The sequence below is a fragment of the Lactuca sativa genome, chromosome 1 (genome assembly GCF_002870075.4).
Source record: "Lactuca sativa cultivar Salinas chromosome 1, Lsat_Salinas_v11, whole genome shotgun sequence".
In the NCBI taxonomy this organism is placed as follows: domain Eukaryota; kingdom Viridiplantae; phylum Streptophyta; class Magnoliopsida; order Asterales; family Asteraceae; genus Lactuca; species Lactuca sativa.
In genome coordinates, this window is record NC_056623.2 from 200,393,613 (window position 1) to 200,409,877 (window position 16,265).

General features: G+C 50.0%; 48 non-coding genes across 48 annotated transcripts; all 48 read left to right on the plus strand.

The window, feature by feature from the left end:
• The first annotated feature begins 17 nt into the window (after window positions 1-17).
• LOC128129011 (5S ribosomal RNA) lies at window positions 18-136 on the plus strand. Its single transcript, XR_008226981.1, has one exon. It is a non-coding gene; the product is annotated as a 5S ribosomal RNA (ribosomal RNA).
• A 223-nt stretch (window positions 137-359) lies between these two features.
• On the plus strand, window positions 360-478 carry LOC128129016 (5S ribosomal RNA). Its single transcript, XR_008226982.1, has one exon. It is a non-coding gene; the product is annotated as a 5S ribosomal RNA (ribosomal RNA).
• Window positions 479-700: 222 nt separating this feature from the next.
• LOC128129018 (5S ribosomal RNA) lies at window positions 701-819 on the plus strand. The gene has a single exon (XR_008226983.1). It is a non-coding gene; the product is annotated as a 5S ribosomal RNA (ribosomal RNA).
• Window positions 820-1,040: 221 nt separating this feature from the next.
• On the plus strand, window positions 1,041-1,159 carry LOC128129022 (5S ribosomal RNA). The gene has a single exon (XR_008226985.1). It is a non-coding gene; the product is annotated as a 5S ribosomal RNA (ribosomal RNA).
• A 220-nt stretch (window positions 1,160-1,379) lies between these two features.
• Window positions 1,380-1,498, plus strand: LOC128130323 (5S ribosomal RNA). The gene has a single exon (XR_008228247.1). It is a non-coding gene; the product is annotated as a 5S ribosomal RNA (ribosomal RNA).
• Window positions 1,499-1,717: 219 nt separating this feature from the next.
• Window positions 1,718-1,836, plus strand: LOC128129024 (5S ribosomal RNA). Its single transcript, XR_008226986.1, has one exon. It is a non-coding gene; the product is annotated as a 5S ribosomal RNA (ribosomal RNA).
• Window positions 1,837-2,058: 222 nt separating this feature from the next.
• On the plus strand, window positions 2,059-2,177 carry LOC128130806 (5S ribosomal RNA). The gene has a single exon (XR_008228728.1). It is a non-coding gene; the product is annotated as a 5S ribosomal RNA (ribosomal RNA).
• Window positions 2,178-2,398: 221 nt separating this feature from the next.
• Window positions 2,399-2,517, plus strand: LOC128129026 (5S ribosomal RNA). Its single transcript, XR_008226987.1, has one exon. It is a non-coding gene; the product is annotated as a 5S ribosomal RNA (ribosomal RNA).
• Window positions 2,518-2,736: 219 nt separating this feature from the next.
• LOC128129028 (5S ribosomal RNA) lies at window positions 2,737-2,855 on the plus strand. Its single transcript, XR_008226988.1, has one exon. It is a non-coding gene; the product is annotated as a 5S ribosomal RNA (ribosomal RNA).
• Window positions 2,856-3,078: 223 nt separating this feature from the next.
• Window positions 3,079-3,197, plus strand: LOC128129030 (5S ribosomal RNA). Its single transcript, XR_008226989.1, has one exon. It is a non-coding gene; the product is annotated as a 5S ribosomal RNA (ribosomal RNA).
• A 222-nt stretch (window positions 3,198-3,419) lies between these two features.
• On the plus strand, window positions 3,420-3,538 carry LOC128130916 (5S ribosomal RNA). The gene has a single exon (XR_008228839.1). It is a non-coding gene; the product is annotated as a 5S ribosomal RNA (ribosomal RNA).
• Window positions 3,539-3,760: 222 nt separating this feature from the next.
• Window positions 3,761-3,879, plus strand: LOC128129031 (5S ribosomal RNA). The gene has a single exon (XR_008226990.1). It is a non-coding gene; the product is annotated as a 5S ribosomal RNA (ribosomal RNA).
• Window positions 3,880-4,098: 219 nt separating this feature from the next.
• Window positions 4,099-4,217, plus strand: LOC128129034 (5S ribosomal RNA). The gene has a single exon (XR_008226991.1). It is a non-coding gene; the product is annotated as a 5S ribosomal RNA (ribosomal RNA).
• Window positions 4,218-4,440: 223 nt separating this feature from the next.
• LOC128129036 (5S ribosomal RNA) lies at window positions 4,441-4,559 on the plus strand. The gene has a single exon (XR_008226992.1). It is a non-coding gene; the product is annotated as a 5S ribosomal RNA (ribosomal RNA).
• Window positions 4,560-4,782: 223 nt separating this feature from the next.
• LOC128129037 (5S ribosomal RNA) lies at window positions 4,783-4,901 on the plus strand. Its single transcript, XR_008226995.1, has one exon. It is a non-coding gene; the product is annotated as a 5S ribosomal RNA (ribosomal RNA).
• Window positions 4,902-5,122: 221 nt separating this feature from the next.
• On the plus strand, window positions 5,123-5,241 carry LOC128129039 (5S ribosomal RNA). Its single transcript, XR_008226996.1, has one exon. It is a non-coding gene; the product is annotated as a 5S ribosomal RNA (ribosomal RNA).
• Window positions 5,242-5,461: 220 nt separating this feature from the next.
• On the plus strand, window positions 5,462-5,580 carry LOC128130324 (5S ribosomal RNA). Its single transcript, XR_008228248.1, has one exon. It is a non-coding gene; the product is annotated as a 5S ribosomal RNA (ribosomal RNA).
• A 219-nt stretch (window positions 5,581-5,799) lies between these two features.
• LOC128129043 (5S ribosomal RNA) lies at window positions 5,800-5,918 on the plus strand. Its single transcript, XR_008226998.1, has one exon. It is a non-coding gene; the product is annotated as a 5S ribosomal RNA (ribosomal RNA).
• Window positions 5,919-6,140: 222 nt separating this feature from the next.
• On the plus strand, window positions 6,141-6,259 carry LOC128131028 (5S ribosomal RNA). The gene has a single exon (XR_008228956.1). It is a non-coding gene; the product is annotated as a 5S ribosomal RNA (ribosomal RNA).
• A 221-nt stretch (window positions 6,260-6,480) lies between these two features.
• Window positions 6,481-6,599, plus strand: LOC128129044 (5S ribosomal RNA). The gene has a single exon (XR_008226999.1). It is a non-coding gene; the product is annotated as a 5S ribosomal RNA (ribosomal RNA).
• Window positions 6,600-6,818: 219 nt separating this feature from the next.
• Window positions 6,819-6,937, plus strand: LOC128129046 (5S ribosomal RNA). The gene has a single exon (XR_008227000.1). It is a non-coding gene; the product is annotated as a 5S ribosomal RNA (ribosomal RNA).
• Window positions 6,938-7,160: 223 nt separating this feature from the next.
• On the plus strand, window positions 7,161-7,279 carry LOC128129047 (5S ribosomal RNA). The gene has a single exon (XR_008227001.1). It is a non-coding gene; the product is annotated as a 5S ribosomal RNA (ribosomal RNA).
• A 219-nt stretch (window positions 7,280-7,498) lies between these two features.
• On the plus strand, window positions 7,499-7,617 carry LOC128129049 (5S ribosomal RNA). Its single transcript, XR_008227002.1, has one exon. It is a non-coding gene; the product is annotated as a 5S ribosomal RNA (ribosomal RNA).
• A 223-nt stretch (window positions 7,618-7,840) lies between these two features.
• On the plus strand, window positions 7,841-7,959 carry LOC128129050 (5S ribosomal RNA). Its single transcript, XR_008227003.1, has one exon. It is a non-coding gene; the product is annotated as a 5S ribosomal RNA (ribosomal RNA).
• A 222-nt stretch (window positions 7,960-8,181) lies between these two features.
• Window positions 8,182-8,300, plus strand: LOC128129051 (5S ribosomal RNA). Its single transcript, XR_008227004.1, has one exon. It is a non-coding gene; the product is annotated as a 5S ribosomal RNA (ribosomal RNA).
• Window positions 8,301-8,522: 222 nt separating this feature from the next.
• LOC128129053 (5S ribosomal RNA) lies at window positions 8,523-8,641 on the plus strand. The gene has a single exon (XR_008227005.1). It is a non-coding gene; the product is annotated as a 5S ribosomal RNA (ribosomal RNA).
• Window positions 8,642-8,861: 220 nt separating this feature from the next.
• Window positions 8,862-8,980, plus strand: LOC128130704 (5S ribosomal RNA). The gene has a single exon (XR_008228627.1). It is a non-coding gene; the product is annotated as a 5S ribosomal RNA (ribosomal RNA).
• A 219-nt stretch (window positions 8,981-9,199) lies between these two features.
• Window positions 9,200-9,318, plus strand: LOC128129056 (5S ribosomal RNA). Its single transcript, XR_008227006.1, has one exon. It is a non-coding gene; the product is annotated as a 5S ribosomal RNA (ribosomal RNA).
• A 222-nt stretch (window positions 9,319-9,540) lies between these two features.
• Window positions 9,541-9,659, plus strand: LOC128131140 (5S ribosomal RNA). Its single transcript, XR_008229071.1, has one exon. It is a non-coding gene; the product is annotated as a 5S ribosomal RNA (ribosomal RNA).
• A 221-nt stretch (window positions 9,660-9,880) lies between these two features.
• LOC128129058 (5S ribosomal RNA) lies at window positions 9,881-9,999 on the plus strand. The gene has a single exon (XR_008227007.1). It is a non-coding gene; the product is annotated as a 5S ribosomal RNA (ribosomal RNA).
• A 224-nt stretch (window positions 10,000-10,223) lies between these two features.
• LOC128129062 (5S ribosomal RNA) lies at window positions 10,224-10,342 on the plus strand. The gene has a single exon (XR_008227009.1). It is a non-coding gene; the product is annotated as a 5S ribosomal RNA (ribosomal RNA).
• Window positions 10,343-10,562: 220 nt separating this feature from the next.
• Window positions 10,563-10,681, plus strand: LOC128129063 (5S ribosomal RNA). Its single transcript, XR_008227010.1, has one exon. It is a non-coding gene; the product is annotated as a 5S ribosomal RNA (ribosomal RNA).
• A 219-nt stretch (window positions 10,682-10,900) lies between these two features.
• On the plus strand, window positions 10,901-11,019 carry LOC128129067 (5S ribosomal RNA). The gene has a single exon (XR_008227011.1). It is a non-coding gene; the product is annotated as a 5S ribosomal RNA (ribosomal RNA).
• Window positions 11,020-11,240: 221 nt separating this feature from the next.
• On the plus strand, window positions 11,241-11,359 carry LOC128131215 (5S ribosomal RNA). Its single transcript, XR_008229129.1, has one exon. It is a non-coding gene; the product is annotated as a 5S ribosomal RNA (ribosomal RNA).
• A 219-nt stretch (window positions 11,360-11,578) lies between these two features.
• On the plus strand, window positions 11,579-11,697 carry LOC128130325 (5S ribosomal RNA). Its single transcript, XR_008228249.1, has one exon. It is a non-coding gene; the product is annotated as a 5S ribosomal RNA (ribosomal RNA).
• Window positions 11,698-11,917: 220 nt separating this feature from the next.
• LOC128129588 (5S ribosomal RNA) lies at window positions 11,918-12,036 on the plus strand. The gene has a single exon (XR_008227509.1). It is a non-coding gene; the product is annotated as a 5S ribosomal RNA (ribosomal RNA).
• A 220-nt stretch (window positions 12,037-12,256) lies between these two features.
• LOC128129069 (5S ribosomal RNA) lies at window positions 12,257-12,375 on the plus strand. The gene has a single exon (XR_008227012.1). It is a non-coding gene; the product is annotated as a 5S ribosomal RNA (ribosomal RNA).
• Window positions 12,376-12,598: 223 nt separating this feature from the next.
• LOC128129071 (5S ribosomal RNA) lies at window positions 12,599-12,717 on the plus strand. The gene has a single exon (XR_008227013.1). It is a non-coding gene; the product is annotated as a 5S ribosomal RNA (ribosomal RNA).
• A 221-nt stretch (window positions 12,718-12,938) lies between these two features.
• Window positions 12,939-13,057, plus strand: LOC128131039 (5S ribosomal RNA). Its single transcript, XR_008228967.1, has one exon. It is a non-coding gene; the product is annotated as a 5S ribosomal RNA (ribosomal RNA).
• Window positions 13,058-13,279: 222 nt separating this feature from the next.
• Window positions 13,280-13,398, plus strand: LOC128131227 (5S ribosomal RNA). The gene has a single exon (XR_008229140.1). It is a non-coding gene; the product is annotated as a 5S ribosomal RNA (ribosomal RNA).
• A 222-nt stretch (window positions 13,399-13,620) lies between these two features.
• On the plus strand, window positions 13,621-13,739 carry LOC128129076 (5S ribosomal RNA). Its single transcript, XR_008227014.1, has one exon. It is a non-coding gene; the product is annotated as a 5S ribosomal RNA (ribosomal RNA).
• Window positions 13,740-13,959: 220 nt separating this feature from the next.
• On the plus strand, window positions 13,960-14,078 carry LOC128129079 (5S ribosomal RNA). The gene has a single exon (XR_008227015.1). It is a non-coding gene; the product is annotated as a 5S ribosomal RNA (ribosomal RNA).
• Window positions 14,079-14,298: 220 nt separating this feature from the next.
• On the plus strand, window positions 14,299-14,417 carry LOC128129081 (5S ribosomal RNA). Its single transcript, XR_008227016.1, has one exon. It is a non-coding gene; the product is annotated as a 5S ribosomal RNA (ribosomal RNA).
• A 219-nt stretch (window positions 14,418-14,636) lies between these two features.
• Window positions 14,637-14,755, plus strand: LOC128129083 (5S ribosomal RNA). The gene has a single exon (XR_008227017.1). It is a non-coding gene; the product is annotated as a 5S ribosomal RNA (ribosomal RNA).
• Window positions 14,756-14,975: 220 nt separating this feature from the next.
• LOC128129086 (5S ribosomal RNA) lies at window positions 14,976-15,094 on the plus strand. Its single transcript, XR_008227018.1, has one exon. It is a non-coding gene; the product is annotated as a 5S ribosomal RNA (ribosomal RNA).
• Window positions 15,095-15,313: 219 nt separating this feature from the next.
• On the plus strand, window positions 15,314-15,432 carry LOC128129092 (5S ribosomal RNA). The gene has a single exon (XR_008227021.1). It is a non-coding gene; the product is annotated as a 5S ribosomal RNA (ribosomal RNA).
• A 221-nt stretch (window positions 15,433-15,653) lies between these two features.
• Window positions 15,654-15,772, plus strand: LOC128129095 (5S ribosomal RNA). The gene has a single exon (XR_008227022.1). It is a non-coding gene; the product is annotated as a 5S ribosomal RNA (ribosomal RNA).
• A 221-nt stretch (window positions 15,773-15,993) lies between these two features.
• LOC128129096 (5S ribosomal RNA) lies at window positions 15,994-16,112 on the plus strand. The gene has a single exon (XR_008227023.1). It is a non-coding gene; the product is annotated as a 5S ribosomal RNA (ribosomal RNA).
• The last annotated feature ends 153 nt before the right edge of the window (window positions 16,113-16,265 follow it).

Consider the following 16,265-nt stretch of genomic DNA (forward strand, 5'->3'; position numbering starts at 1 on the left):
ACCACGGATAGTATTTCGGGTGCGATCATACCAGCACTAATGCACCGGATCCCATCAGAACTCCGCAGTTAAGCGTGCTTGGGCGAGAGTAGTACTAGGATGGGTGACCCCCTGGGAAGTCCTCGTGTTGCACCCCCTTTTTCGTTGCCCGTTTGCGTTTTTTTAGGTTTTAGGTGCGTTTTTTTTTTTTTCCTTTCTTGTTATGTCGATGCTCGGGCGGCATCCGGTTCAATGTTGATCGTTTTCGTGTTTCCCTGAACGGAGCCGATCCCTAACGTGGGTCCCACGCCTCGCGTACGAAAGCAAACGAGGTTCTGCGTCTTGTAAGACATAAAAACAATTACCACGGATAGTATTTCGGGTGCGATCATACCAGCACTAATGCACCGGATCCCATCAGAACTCCGCAGTTAAGCGTGCTTGGGCGAGAGTAGTACTAGGATGGGTGACCCCCTGGGAAGTCCTCGTGTTGCACCCCCTTTTTCGTTGCCCGTTTGCGTTTTTTTAGGTTTTAGGTGCGTTTTTTTTTTTTCCTTTCTTGTTATGTCTATGCTCGGGCGGCATCCGGTTCAATGTTGATCGTTTTCGTGTTTCCCTGAACGGAGCCGATCCCTCACGTGGGTCCCACGCCTCGCGTACGAAAGCAAACGAGGTTCTGCGTCTTGTAAGACATAAAAACAATTACCACGGATAGTATTTCGGGTGCGATCATACCAGCACTAATGCACCGGATCCCATCAGAACTCCGCAGTTAAGCGTGCTTGGGCGAGAGTAGTACTAGGATGGGTGACCCCCTGGGAAGTCCTCGTGTTGCACCCCCTTTTTCGTTGCCCGTTTGCGTTTTTTTAGGTTTTAGGTGCGTTTTTTTTTTTCCTTTCTTGTTATGTCTATGCTCGGGCGGCATCCGGTTCAATGTTGATCGTTTTCGTGTTTCCCTGAACGGAGCCGATCCCTCACGTGGGTCCCACGCCTCGCGTACGAAAGCAAACGAGGTTCTGCGTCTTGTAAGACATAAAAACAATTACCACGGATAGTATTTCGGGTGCGATCATACCAGCACTAATGCACCGGATCCCATCAGAACTCCGCAGTTAAGCGTGCTTGGGCGAGAGTAGTACTAGGATGGGTGACCCCCTGGGAAGTCCTCGTGTTGCACCCCCTTTTTCGTTGCCCGTTTGCGTTTTTTTAGGTTTTAGGTGCGTTTTTTTTTTCCTTTCTTGTTATGTCTATGCTCGGGCGGCATCCGGTTCAATGTTGATCGTATTCGTGTTTCCCTGAACGGAGCCGATCCCTCACGTGGGTCCCACGCCTCGCGTACGAAAGCAAACGAGGTTCTGCGTCTTGTAAGACATAAAAACAATTACCACGGATAGTATTTCGGGTGCGATCATACCAGCACTAATGCACCGGATCCCATCAGAACTCCGCAGTTAAGCGTGCTTGGGCGAGAGTAGTACTAGGATGGGTGACCCCCTGGGAAGTCCTCGTGTTGCTCCCCCTTTTTCGTTGCCCGTTTGCGTTTTTTTAGGTTTTAGGTGCGTTTTTTTTTCCTTTCTTGTTATGTCTATGCTCGGGCGGCATCCGGTTCAATGTTGATCGTTTTCGTGTTTCCCTGAACGGAGCCGATCCCTCACGTGGGTCCCACGCCTCGCGTACGAAAGCAAACGAGGTTCTGCGTCTTGTAAGACATAAAAACAATTACCACGGATAGTATTTCGGGTGCGATCATACCAGCACTAATGCACCGGATCCCATCAGAACTCCGCAGTTAAGCGTGCTTGGGCGAGAGTAGTACTAGGATGGGTGACCCCCTGGGAAGTCCTCGTGTTGCACCCCCTTTTTCGTTGCCCGTTTGCGTTTTTTTAGGTTTTAGGTGCGTTTTTTTTTTTTCCTTTCTTGTTATGTCGATGCTCGGGCGGCATCCGGTTCAATGTTGATCGTTTTCGTGTTTCCCTGAACGGAGCCGATCCCTCACGTGGGTCCCACGCCTCGCGTACGAAAGCAAACGAGGTTCTGCGTCTTGTAAGACATAAAAACAATTACCACGGATAGTATTTCGGGTGCGATCATACCAGCACTAATGCACCGGATCCCATCAGAACTCCGCAGTTAAGCGTGCTTGGGCGAGAGTAGTACTAGGATGGGTGACCTCCTGGGAAGTCCTCGTGTTGCACCCCCTTTTTCGTTGCCCGTTTGCGTTTTTTTAGGTTTTAGGTGCGTTTTTTTTTTTCCTTTCTTGTTATGTCTATGCTCGGGCGGCATCCGGTTCAATGTTGATCGTTTTCGTGTTTCCCTGAACGGAGCCGATCCCTCACGTGGGTCCCACGCCTCGCGTACGAAAGCAAACGAGGTTCTGCGTCTTGTAAGACATAAAAACAATTACCACGGATAGTATTTCGGGTGCGATCATACCAGCACTAATGCACCGGATCCCATCAGAACTCCGCAGTTAAGCGTGCTTGGGCGAGAGTAGTACTAGGATGGGTGACCCCCTGGGAAGTCCTCGTGTTGCACCCCCTTTTTCGTTGCCCGTTTGCGTTTTTTTAGGTTTTAGGTGCGTTTTTTTTTCCTTTCTTGTTATGTCTATGCTCGGGCGGCATCCGGTTCAATGTTGATCGTTTTCGTGTTTCCCTGAACGGAGCCGATCCCTCACGTGGGTCCCACGCCTCGCGTACGAAAGCAAACGAGGTTCTGCGTCTTGTAAGACATAAAAACAATTACCACGGATAGTATTTCGGGTGCGATCATACCAGCACTAATGCACCGGATCCCATCAGAACTCCGCAGTTAAGCGTGCTTGGGCGAGAGTAGTACTAGGATGGGTGACCCCCTGGGAAGTCCTCGTGTTGCACCCCCTTTTTCGTTGCCCGTTTGCGTTTTTTTAGGTTTTAGGTGCGTTTTTTTTTTTTTCCTTTCTTGTTATGTCGATGCTCGGGCGGCATCCGGTTCAATGTTGATCGTTTTCGTGTTTCCCTGAACGGAGCCGATCCCTAACGTGGGTCCCACGCCTCGCGTACGAAAGCAAACGAGGTTCTGCGTCTTGTAAGACATAAAAACAATTACCACGGATAGTATTTCGGGTGCGATCATACCAGCACTAATGCACCGGATCCCATCAGAACTCCGCAGTTAAGCGTGCTTGGGCGAGAGTAGTACTAGGATGGGTGACCCCCTGGGAAGTCCTCGTGTTGCACCCCCTTTTTCGTTGCCCGTTTGCGTTTTTTTAGGTTTTAGGTGCGTTTTTTTTTTTTCCTTTCTTGTTATGTCTATGCTCGGGCGGCATCCGGTTCAATGTTGATCGTTTTCGTGTTTCCCTGAACGGAGCCGATCCCTCACGTGGGTCCCACGCCTCGCGTACGAAAGCAAACGAGGTTCTGCGTCTTGTAAGACATAAAAACAATTACCACGGATAGTATTTCGGGTGCGATCATACCAGCACTAATGCACCGGATCCCATCAGAACTCCGCAGTTAAGCGTGCTTGGGCGAGAGTAGTACTAGGATGGGTGACCTCCTGGGAAGTCCTCGTGTTGCACCCCCTTTTTCGTTGCCCGTTTGCGTTTTTTTAGGTTTTAGGTGCGTTTTTTTTTTTTCCTTTCTTGTTATGTCTATGCTCGGGCGGCATCCGGTTCAATGTTGATCGTTTTCGTGTTTCCCTGAACGGAGCCGATCCCTCACGTGGGTCCCACGCCTCGCGTACGAAAGCAAACGAGGTTCTGCGTCTTGTAAGACATAAAAACAATTACCACGGATAGTATTTCGGGTGCGATCATACCAGCACTAATGCACCGGATCCCATCAGAACTCCGCAGTTAAGCGTGCTTGGGCGAGAGTAGTACTAGGATGGGTGACCCCCTGGGAAGTCCTCGTGTTGCACCCCCTTTTTCGTTGCCCGTTTGCGTTTTTTTAGGTTTTAGGTGCGTTTTTTTTTCCTTTCTTGTTATGTCTATGCTCGGGCGGCATCCGGTTCAATGTTGATCGTTTTCGTGTTTCCCTGAACGGAGCCGATCCCTCACGTGGGTCCCACGCCTCGCGTACGAAAGCAAACGAGGTTCTGCGTCTTGTAAGACATAAAAACAATTACCACGGATAGTATTTCGGGTGCGATCATACCAGCACTAATGCACCGGATCCCATCAGAACTCCGCAGTTAAGCGTGCTTGGGCGAGAGTAGTACTAGGATGGGTGACCCCCTGGGAAGTCCTCGTGTTGCACCCCCTTTTTCGTTGCCCGTTTGCGTTTTTTTAGGTTTTAGGTGCGTTTTTTTTTTTTTCCTTTCTTGTTATGTCGATGCTCGGGCGGCATCCGGTTCAATGTTGATCGTTTTCGTGTTTCCCTGAACGGAGCCGATCCCTAACGTGGGTCCCACGCCTCGCGTACGAAAGCAAACGAGGTTCTGCGTCTTGTAAGACATAAAAACAATTACCACGGATAGTATTTCGGGTGCGATCATACCAGCACTAATGCACCGGATCCCATCAGAACTCCGCAGTTAAGCGTGCTTGGGCGAGAGTAGTACTAGGATGGGTGACCCCCTGGGAAGTCCTCGTGTTGCACCCCCTTTTTCGTTGCCCGTTTGCGTTTTTTTAGGTTTTAGGTGCGTTTTTTTTTTTTTCCTTTCTTGTTATGTCTATGCTCGGGCGGCATCCGGTTCAATGTTGATCGTTTTCGTGTTTCCCTGAACGGAGCCGATCCCTCACGTGGGTCCCACGCCTCGCGTACGAAAGCAAACGAGGTTCTGCGTCTTGTAAGACATAAAAACAATTACCACGGATAGTATTTCGGGTGCGATCATACCAGCACTAATGCACCGGATCCCATCAGAACTCCGCAGTTAAGCGTGCTTGGGCGAGAGTAGTACTAGGATGGGTGACCCCCTGGGAAGTCCTCGTGTTGCACCCCCTTTTTCGTTGCCCGTTTGCGTTTTTTTAGGTTTTAGGTGCGTTTTTTTTTTTCCTTTCTTGTTATGTCTATGCTCGGGCGGCATCCGGTTCAATGTTGATCGTTTTCGTGTTTCCCTGAACGGAGCCGATCCCTCACGTGGGTCCCACGCCTCGCGTACGAAAGCAAACGAGGTTCTGCGTCTTGTAAGACATAAAAACAATTACCACGGATAGTATTTCGGGTGCGATCATACCAGCACTAATGCACCGGATCCCATCAGAACTCCGCAGTTAAGCGTGCTTGGGCGAGAGTAGTACTAGGATGGGTGACCCCCTGGGAAGTCCTCGTGTTGCACCCCCTTTTTCGTTGCCCGTTTGCGTTTTTTTAGGTTTTAGGTGCGTTTTTTTTTTCCTTTCTTGTTATGTCTATGCTCGGGCGGCATCCGGTTCAATGTTGATCGTATTCGTGTTTCCCTGAACGGAGCCGATCCCTCACGTGGGTCCCACGCCTCGCGTACGAAAGCAAACGAGGTTCTGCGTCTTGTAAGACATAAAAACAATTACCACGGATAGTATTTCGGGTGCGATCATACCAGCACTAATGCACCGGATCCCATCAGAACTCCGCAGTTAAGCGTGCTTGGGCGAGAGTAGTACTAGGATGGGTGACCCCCTGGGAAGTCCTCGTGTTGCTCCCCCTTTTTCGTTGCCCGTTTGCGTTTTTTTAGGTTTTAGGTGCGTTTTTTTTTCCTTTCTTGTTATGTCTATGCTCGGGCGGCATCCGGTTCAATGTTGATCGTTTTCGTGTTTCCCTGAACGGAGCCGATCCCTCACGTGGGTCCCACGCCTCGCGTACGAAAGCAAACGAGGTTCTGCGTCTTGTAAGACATAAAAACAATTACCACGGATAGTATTTCGGGTGCGATCATACCAGCACTAATGCACCGGATCCCATCAGAACTCCGCAGTTAAGCGTGCTTGGGCGAGAGTAGTACTAGGATGGGTGACCCCCTGGGAAGTCCTCGTGTTGCACCCCCTTTTTCGTTGCCCGTTTGCGTTTTTTTAGGTTTTAGGTGCGTTTTTTTTTTTTCCTTTCTTGTTATGTCGATGCTCGGGCGGCATCCGGTTCAATGTTGATCGTTTTCGTGTTTCCCTGAACGGAGCCGATCCCTCACGTGGGTCCCACGCCTCGCGTACGAAAGCAAACGAGGTTCTGCGTCTTGTAAGACATAAAAACAATTACCACGGATAGTATTTCGGGTGCGATCATACCAGCACTAATGCACCGGATCCCATCAGAACTCCGCAGTTAAGCGTGCTTGGGCGAGAGTAGTACTAGGATGGGTGACCTCCTGGGAAGTCCTCGTGTTGCACCCCCTTTTTCGTTGCCCGTTTGCGTTTTTTTAGGTTTTAGGTGCGTTTTTTTTTTTCCTTTCTTGTTATGTCTATGCTCGGGCGGCATCCGGTTCAATGTTGATCGTTTTCGTGTTTCCCTGAACGGAGCCGATCCCTCACGTGGGTCCCACGCCTCGCGTACGAAAGCAAACGAGGTTCTGCGTCTTGTAAGACATAAAAACAATTACCACGGATAGTATTTCGGGTGCGATCATACCAGCACTAATGCACCGGATCCCATCAGAACTCCGCAGTTAAGCGTGCTTGGGCGAGAGTAGTACTAGGATGGGTGACCCCCTGGGAAGTCCTCGTGTTGCACCCCCTTTTTCGTTGCCCGTTTGCGTTTTTTTAGGTTTTAGGTGCGTTTTTTTTTCCTTTCTTGTTATGTCTATGCTCGGGCGGCATCCGGTTCAATGTTGATCGTTTTCGTGTTTCCCTGAACGGAGCCGATCCCTCACGTGGGTCCCACGCCTCGCGTACGAAAGCAAACGAGGTTCTGCGTCTTGTAAGACATAAAAACAATTACCACGGATAGTATTTCGGGTGCGATCATACCAGCACTAATGCACCGGATCCCATCAGAACTCCGCAGTTAAGCGTGCTTGGGCGAGAGTAGTACTAGGATGGGTGACCCCCTGGGAAGTCCTCGTGTTGCACCCCCTTTTTCGTTGCCCGTTTGCGTTTTTTTAGGTTTTAGGTGCGTTTTTTTTTTTTTCCTTTCTTGTTATGTCGATGCTCGGGCGGCATCCGGTTCAATGTTGATCGTTTTCGTGTTTCCCTGAACGGAGCCGATCCCTCACGTGGGTCCCACGCCTCGCGTACGAAAGCAAACGAGGTTCTGCGTCTTGTAAGACATAAAAACAATTACCACGGATAGTATTTCGGGTGCGATCATACCAGCACTAATGCACCGGATCCCATCAGAACTCCGCAGTTAAGCGTGCTTGGGCGAGAGTAGTACTAGGATGGGTGACCCCCTGGGAAGTCCTCGTGTTGCACCCCCTTTTTCGTTGCCCGTTTGCGTTTTTTTAGGTTTTAGGTGCGTTTTTTTTTCCTTTCTTGTTATGTCTATGCTCGGGCGGCATCCGGTTCAATGTTGATCGTTTTCGTGTTTCCCTGAACGGAGCCGATCCCTCACGTGGGTCCCACGCCTCGCGTACGAAAGCAAACGAGGTTCTGCGTCTTGTAAGACATAAAAACAATTACCACGGATAGTATTTCGGGTGCGATCATACCAGCACTAATGCACCGGATCCCATCAGAACTCCGCAGTTAAGCGTGCTTGGGCGAGAGTAGTACTAGGATGGGTGACCCCCTGGGAAGTCCTCGTGTTGCACCCCCTTTTTCGTTGCCCGTTTGCGTTTTTTTAGGTTTTAGGTGCGTTTTTTTTTTTTTCCTTTCTTGTTATGTCGATGCTCGGGCGGCATCCGGTTCAATGTTGATCGTTTTCGTGTTTCCCTGAACGGAGCCGATCCCTAACGTGGGTCCCACGCCTCGCGTACGAAAGCAAACGAGGTTCTGCGTCTTGTAAGACATAAAAACAATTACCACGGATAGTATTTCGGGTGCGATCATACCAGCACTAATGCACCGGATCCCATCAGAACTCCGCAGTTAAGCGTGCTTGGGCGAGAGTAGTACTAGGATGGGTGACCCCCTGGGAAGTCCTCGTGTTGCACCCCCTTTTTCGTTGCCCGTTTGCGTTTTTTTAGGTTTTAGGTGCGTTTTTTTTTTTTCCTTTCTTGTTATGTCTATGCTCGGGCGGCATCCGGTTCAATGTTGATCGTTTTCGTGTTTCCCTGAACGGAGCCGATCCCTCACGTGGGTCCCACGCCTCGCGTACGAAAGCAAACGAGGTTCTGCGTCTTGTAAGACATAAAAACAATTACCACGGATAGTATTTCGGGTGCGATCATACCAGCACTAATGCACCGGATCCCATCAGAACTCCGCAGTTAAGCGTGCTTGGGCGAGAGTAGTACTAGGATGGGTGACCCCCTGGGAAGTCCTCGTGTTGCACCCCCTTTTTCGTTGCCCGTTTGCGTTTTTTTAGGTTTTAGGTGCGTTTTTTTTTTTTCCTTTCTTGTTATGTCTATGCTCGGGCGGCATCCGGTTCAATGTTGATCGTTTTCGTGTTTCCCTGAACGGAGCCGATCCCTCACGTGGGTCCCACGCCTCGCGTACGAAAGCAAACGAGGTTCTGCGTCTTGTAAGACATAAAAACAATTACCACGGATAGTATTTCGGGTGCGATCATACCAGCACTAATGCACCGGATCCCATCAGAACTCCGCAGTTAAGCGTGCTTGGGCGAGAGTAGTACTAGGATGGGTGACCCCCTGGGAAGTCCTCGTGTTGCACCCCCTTTTTCGTTGCCCGTTTGCGTTTTTTTAGGTTTTAGGTGCGTTTTTTTTTTCCTTTCTTGTTATGTCTATGCTCGGGCGGCATCCGGTTCAATGTTGATCGTATTCGTGTTTCCCTGAACGGAGCCGATCCCTCACGTGGGTCCCACGCCTCGCGTACGAAAGCAAACGAGGTTCTGCGTCTTGTAAGACATAAAAACAATTACCACGGATAGTATTTCGGGTGCGATCATACCAGCACTAATGCACCGGATCCCATCAGAACTCTGCAGTTAAGCGTGCTTGGGCGAGAGTAGTACTAGGATGGGTGACCCCCTGGGAAGTCCTCGTGTTGCTCCCCCTTTTTCGTTGCCCGTTTGCGTTTTTTTAGGTTTTAGGTGCGTTTTTTTTTCCTTTCTTGTTATGTCTATGCTCGGGCGGCATCCGGTTCAATGTTGATCGTTTTCGTGTTTCCCTGAACGGAGCCGATCCCTCACGTGGGTCCCACGCCTCGCGTACGAAAGCAAACGAGGTTCTGCGTCTTGTAAGACATAAAAACAATTACCACGGATAGTATTTCGGGTGCGATCATACCAGCACTAATGCACCGGATCCCATCAGAACTCCGCAGTTAAGCGTGCTTGGGCGAGAGTAGTACTAGGATGGGTGACCCCCTGGGAAGTCCTCGTGTTGCACCCCCTTTTTCGTTGCCCGTTTGCGTTTTTTTAGGTTTTAGGTGCGTTTTTTTTTTTTCCTTTCTTGTTATGTCGATGCTCGGGCGGCATCCGGTTCAATGTTGATCGTTTTCGTGTTTCCCTGAACGGAGCCGATCCCTCACGTGGGTCCCACGCCTCGCGTACGAAAGCAAACGAGGTTCTGCGTCTTGTAAGACATAAAAACAATTACCACGGATAGTATTTCGGGTGCGATCATACCAGCACTAATGCACCGGATCCCATCAGAACTCCGCAGTTAAGCGTGCTTGGGCGAGAGTAGTACTAGGATGGGTGACCTCCTGGGAAGTCCTCGTGTTGCACCCCCTTTTTCGTTGCCCGTTTGCGTTTTTTTAGGTTTTAGGTGCGTTTTTTTTTTTCCTTTCTTGTTATGTCTATGCTCGGGCGGCATCCGGTTCAATGTTGATCGTTTTCGTGTTTCCCTGAACGGAGCCGATCCCTCACGTGGGTCCCACGCCTCGCGTACGAAAGCAAACGAGGTTCTGCGTCTTGTAAGACATAAAAACAATTACCACGGATAGTATTTCGGGTGCGATCATACCAGCACTAATGCACCGGATCCCATCAGAACTCCGCAGTTAAGCGTGCTTGGGCGAGAGTAGTACTAGGATGGGTGACCCCCTGGGAAGTCCTCGTGTTGCACCCCCTTTTTCGTTGCCCGTTTGCGTTTTTTTAGGTTTTAGGTGCGTTTTTTTTTTTTTTCCTTTCTTGTTATGTCTATGCTCGGGCGGCATCCGGTTCAATGTTGATCGTTTTCGTGTTTCCCTGAACGGAGCCGATCCCTCACGTGGGTCCCACGCCTCGCGTACGAAAGCAAACGAGGTTCTGCGTCTTGTAAGACATAAAAACAATTACCACGGATAGTATTTCGGGTGCGATCATACCAGCACTAATGCACCGGATCCCATCAGAACTCCGCAGTTAAGCGTGCTTGGGCGAGAGTAGTACTAGGATGGGTGACCCCCTGGGAAGTCCTCGTGTTGCACCCCCTTTTTCGTTGCCCGTTTGCGTTTTTTTAGGTTTTAGGTGCGTTTTTTTTTTCCTTTCTTGTTATGTCTATGCTCGGGCGGCATCCGGTTCAATGTTGATCGTTTTCGTGTTTCCCTGAACGGAGCCGATCCCTCACGTGGGTCCCACGCCTCGCGTACGAAAGCAAACGAGGTTCTGCGTCTTGTAAGACATAAAAACAATTACCACGGATAGTATTTCGGGTGCGATCATACCAGCACTAATGCACCGGATCCCATCAGAACTCCGCAGTTAAGCGTGCTTGGGCGAGAGTAGTACTAGGATGGGTGACCCCCTGGGAAGTCCTCGTGTTGCACCCCCTTTTTCGTTGCCCGTTTGCGTTTTTTTAGGTTTTAGGTGCGTTTTTTTTTCCTTTCTTGTTATGTCGATGCTCGGGCGGCATCCGGTTCAATGTTGATCGTTTTCGTGTTTCCCTGAACGGAGCCGATCCCTCACGTGGGTCCCACGCCTCGCGTACGAAAGCAAACGAGGTTCTGCGTCTTGTAAGACATAAAAACAATTACCACGGATAGTATTTCGGGTGCGATCATACCAGCACTAATGCACCGGATCCCATCAGAACTCCGCAGTTAAGCGTGCTTGGGCGAGAGTAGTACTAGGATGGGTGACCCCCTGGGAAGTCCTCGTGTTGCACCCCCTTTTTCGTTGCCCGTTTGCGTTTTTTTAGGTTTTAGGTGCGTTTTTTTTTTTCCTTTCTTGTTATGTCGATGCTCGGGCGGCATCCGGTTCAATGTTGATCGTTTTCGTGTTTCCCTGAACGGAGCCGATCCCTCACGTGGGTCCCACGCCTCGCGTACGAAAGCAAACGAGGTTCTGCGTCTTGTAAGACATAAAAACAATTACCACGGATAGTATTTCGGGTGCGATCATACCAGCACTAATGCACCGGATCCCATCAGAACTCCGCAGTTAAGCGTGCTTGGGCGAGAGTAGTACTAGGATGGGTGACCTCCTGGGAAGTCCTCGTGTTGCACCCCCTTTTTCGTTGCCCGTTTGCGTTTTTTTAGGTTTTAGGTGCGTTTTTTTTTCCTTTCTTGTTATGTCGATGCTCGGGCGGCATCCGGTTCAATGTTGATCGTTTTCGTGTTTCCCTGAACGGAGCCGATCCCTCACGTGGGTCCCACGCCTCGCGTACGAAAGCAAACGAGGTTCTGCGTCTTGTAAGACATAAAAACAATTACCACGGATAGTATTTCGGGTGCGATCATACCAGCACTAATGCACCGGATCCCATCAGAACTCCGCAGTTAAGCGTGCTTGGGCGAGAGTAGTACTAGGATGGGTGACCCCCTGGGAAGTCCTCGTGTTGCTCCCCCTTTTTCGTTGCCCGTTTGCGTTTTTTTAGGTTTTAGGTGCGTTTTTTTTTTCCTTTCTTGTTATGTCTATGCTCGGGCGGCATCCGGTTCAATGTTGATCGTTTTCGTGTTTCCCTGAACGGAGCCGATCCCTCACGTGGGTCCCACGCCTCGCGTACGAAAGCAAACGAGGTTCTGCGTCTTGTAAGACATAAAAACAATTACCACGGATAGTATTTCGGGTGCGATCATACCAGCACTAACGCACCGGATCCCATCAGAACTCCGCAGTTAAGCGTGCTTGGGCGAGAGTAGTACTAGGATGGGTGACCCCCTGGGAAGTCCTCGTGTTGCACCCCCTTTTTCGTTGCCCGTTTGCGTTTTTTTAGGTTTTAGGTGCGTTTTTTTTTTCCTTTCTTGTTATGTCTATGCTCGGGCGGCATCCGGTTCAATGTTGATCGTTTTCGTGTTTCCCTGAACGGAGCCGATCCCTCACGTGGGTCCCACGCCTCGCGTACGAAAGCAAACGAGGTTCTGCGTCTTGTAAGACATAAAAACAATTACCACGGATAGTATTTCGGGTGCGATCATACCAGCACTAATGCACCGGATCCCATCAGAACTCCGCAGTTAAGCGTGCTTGGGCGAGAGTAGTACTAGGATGGGTGACCCCCTGGGAAGTCCTCGTGTTGCACCCCCTTTTTCGTTGCCCGTTTGCGTTTTTTTAGGTTTTAGGTGCGTTTTTTTTTTTTTCCTTTCTTGTTATGTCGATGCTCGGGCGGCATCCGGTTCAATGTTGATCGTTTTCGTGTTTCCCTGAACGGAGCCGATCCCTAACGTGGGTCCCACGCCTCGCGTACGAAAGCAAACGAGGTTCTGCGTCTTGTAAGACATAAAAACAATTACCACGGATAGTATTTCGGGTGCGATCATACCAGCACTAATGCACCGGATCCCATCAGAACTCCGCAGTTAAGCGTGCTTGGGCGAGAGTAGTACTAGGATGGGTGACCCCCTGGGAAGTCCTCGTGTTGCACCCCCTTTTTCGTTGCCCGTTTGCGTTTTTTTAGGTTTTAGTTGCGTTTTTTTTTTTCCTTTCTTGTTATGTCTATGCTCGGGCGGCATCCGGTTCAATGTTGATCGTTTTCGTGTTTCCCTGAACGGAGCCGATCCCTCACGTGGGTCCCACGCCTCGCGTACGAAAGCAAACGAGGTTCTGCGTCTTGTAAGACATAAAAACAATTACCACGGATAGTATTTCGGGTGCGATCATACCAGCACTAATGCACCGAATCCCTTCAGAACTCCGCAGTTAAGCGTGCTTTGGCGAGAGTAGTACTAGGATGGGTGACCCCCTGGGAAGTCCTCGTGTTGCACCCCCTTTTTCGTTGCCCGTTTGCGTTTTTTTAGGTTTTAGGTGCGTTTTTTTTTTTTCCTTTCTTGTTATGTCTATGCTCGGGCGGCATCCGGTTCAATGTTGATCGTTTTCGTGTTTCCCTGAACGGAGCCGATCCCTCACGTGGGTCCCACGCCTCGCGTACGAAAGCAAACGAGGTTCTGCGTCTTGTAAGACATAAAAACAATTACCACGGATAGTATTTCGGGTGCGATCATACCAGCACTAATGCACCGGATCCCATCAGAACTCCGCAGTTAAGCGTGCTTGGGCGAGAGTAGTACTAGGATGGGTGACCTCCTGGGAAGTCCTCGTGTTGCACCCCCTTTTTCGTTGCCCGTTTGCGTTTTTTTAGGTTTTAGGTGCGTTTTTTTTTTTTCCTTTCTTGTTATGTCTATGCTCGGGCGGCATCCGGTTCAATGTTGATCGTTTTCGTGTTTCCCTGAACGGAGCCGATCCCTAACGTGGGTCCCACGCCTCGCGTACGAAAGCAAACGAGGTTCTGCGTCTTGTAAGACATAAAAACAATTACCACGGATAGTATTTCGGGTGCGATCATACCAGCACTAATGCACCGGATCCCATCAGAACTCCGCAGTTAAGCGTGCTTGGGCGAGAGTAGTACTAGGATGGGTGACCCCCTGGGAAGTCCTCGTGTTGCACCCCCTTTTTCGTTGCCCGTTTGCGTTTTTTTAGGTTTTAGGTGCGTTTTTTTTTTCCTTTCTTGTTATGTCTATGCTCGGGCGGCATCCGGTTCAATGTTGATCGTTTTCGTGTTTCCCTGAACGGAGCCGATCCCTCACGTGGGTCCCACGCCTCGCGTACGAAAGCAAACGAGGTTCTGCGTCTTGTAAGACATAAAAACAATTACCACGGATAGTATTTCGGGTGCGATCATACCAGCACTAATGCACCGGATCCCATCAGAACTCCGCAGTTAAGCGTGCTTGGGCGAGAGTAGTACTAGGATGGGTGACCCCCTGGGAAGTCCTCGTGTTGCACCCCCTTTTTCGTTGCCCGTTTGCGTTTTTTTAGGTTTTAGGTGCGTTTTTTTTTTCCTTTCTTGTTATGTCTATGCTCGGGCGGCATCCGGTTCAATGTTGATCGTTTTCGTGTTTCCCTGAACGGAGCCGATCCCTCACGTGGGTCCCACGCCTCGCGTACGAAAGCAAACGAGGTTCTGCGTCTTGTAAGACATAAAAACAATTACCACGGATAGTATTTCGGGTGCGATCATACCAGCACTAATGCACCGGATCCCATCAGAACTCCGCAGTTAAGCGTGCTTGGGCGAGAGTAGTACTAGGATGGGTGACCCCCTGGGAAGTCCTCGTGTTGCACCCCCTTTTTCGTTGCCCGTTTGCGTTTTTTTAGGTTTTAGGTGCGTTTTTTTTTCCTTTCTTGTTATGTCTATGCTCGGGCGGCATCCGGTTCAATGTTGATCGTTTTCGTGTTTCCCTGAACGGAGCCGATCCCTCACGTGGGTCCCACGCCTCGCGTACGAAAGCAAACGAGGTTCTGCGTCTTGTAAGACATAAAAACAATTACCACGGATAGTATTTCGGGTGCGATCATACCAGCACTAATGCACCGGATCCCATCAGAACTCCGCAGTTAAGCGTGCTTGGGCGAGAGTAGTACTAGGATGGGTGACCCCCTGGGAAGTCCTCGTGTTGCACCCCCTTTTTCGTTGCCCGTTTGCGTTTTTTTAGGTTTTAGGTGCGTTTTTTTTTTCCTTTCTTGTTATGTCTATGCTCGGGCGGCATCCGGTTCAATGTTGATCGTTTTCGTGTTTCCCTGAACGGAGCCGATCCCTCACGTGGGTCCCACGCCTCGCGTACGAAAGCAAACGAGGTTCTGCGTCTTGTAAGACATAAAAACAATTACCACGGATAGTATTTCGGGTGCGATCATACCAGCACTAATGCACCGGATCCCATCAGAACTCCGCAGTTAAGCGTGCTTGGGCGAGAGTAGTACTAGGATGGGTGACCCCCTGGGAAGTCCTCGTGTTGCACCCCCTTTTTCGTTGCCCGTTTGCGTTTTTTTAGGTTTTAGGTGCGTTTTTTTTTCCTTTCTTGTTATGTCTATGCTCGGGCGGCATCCGGTTCAATGTTGATCGTTTTCGTGTTTCCCTGAACGGAGCCGATCCCTCACGTGGGTCCCACGCCTCGCGTACGAAAGCAAACGAGGTTCTGCGTCTTGTAAGACATAAAAACAATTACCACGGATAGTATTTCGGGTGCGATCATACCAGCACTAATGCACCGGATCCCATCAGAACTCCGCAGTTAAGCGTGCTTGGGCGAGAGTAGTACTAGGATGGGTGACCCCCTGGGAAGTCCTCGTGTTGCACCCCCTTTTTCGTTGCCCGTTTGCGTTTTTTTAGGTTTTAGGTGCGTTTTTTTTTTTCCTTTCTTGTTATGTCTATGCTCGGGCGGCATCCGGTTCAATGTTGATCGTTTTCGTGTTTCCCTGAACGGAGCCGATCCCTCACGTGGGTCCCACGCCTCGCGTACGAAAGCAAACGAGGTTCTGCGTCTTGTAAGACATAAAAACAATTACCACGGATAGTATTTCGGGTGCGATCATACCAGCACTAATGCACCGGATCCCATCAGAACTCCGCAGTTAAGCGTGCTTGGGCGAGAGTAGTACTAGGATGGGTGACCCCCTGGGAAGTCCTCGTGTTGCACCCCCTTTTTCGTTGCCCGTTTGCGTTTTTTTAGGTTTTAGGTGCGTTTTTTTTTTTCCTTTCTTGTTATGTCTATGCTCGGGCGGCATCCGGTTCAATGTTGATCGTTTTCGTGTTTCCCTGAACGGAGCCGATCCCTCACGTGGGTCCCACGCCTCGCGTACGAAAGCAAACGAGGTTCTGCGTCTTGTAAGACATAAAAACAATTACCACGGATAGTATTTCGGGTGCGATCATACCAGCACTAATGCACCGGATCCCATCAGAACTCCGCAGTTAAGCGTGCTTGGGCGAGAGTAGTACTAGGATGGGTGACCCCCTGGGAAGTCCTCGTGTTGCACCCCCTTTTTCGTTGCCCGTTTGCGTTTTTTTAGGTTTTAGGTGCGTTTTTTTTTTTCCTTTCTTGTTATGTCTATGCTCGGGCGGCATCCGGTTCAATGTTGATCGTTTTCGTGTTTCCCTGAACGGAGCCGATCCCTCACGTGGGTCCCACGCCT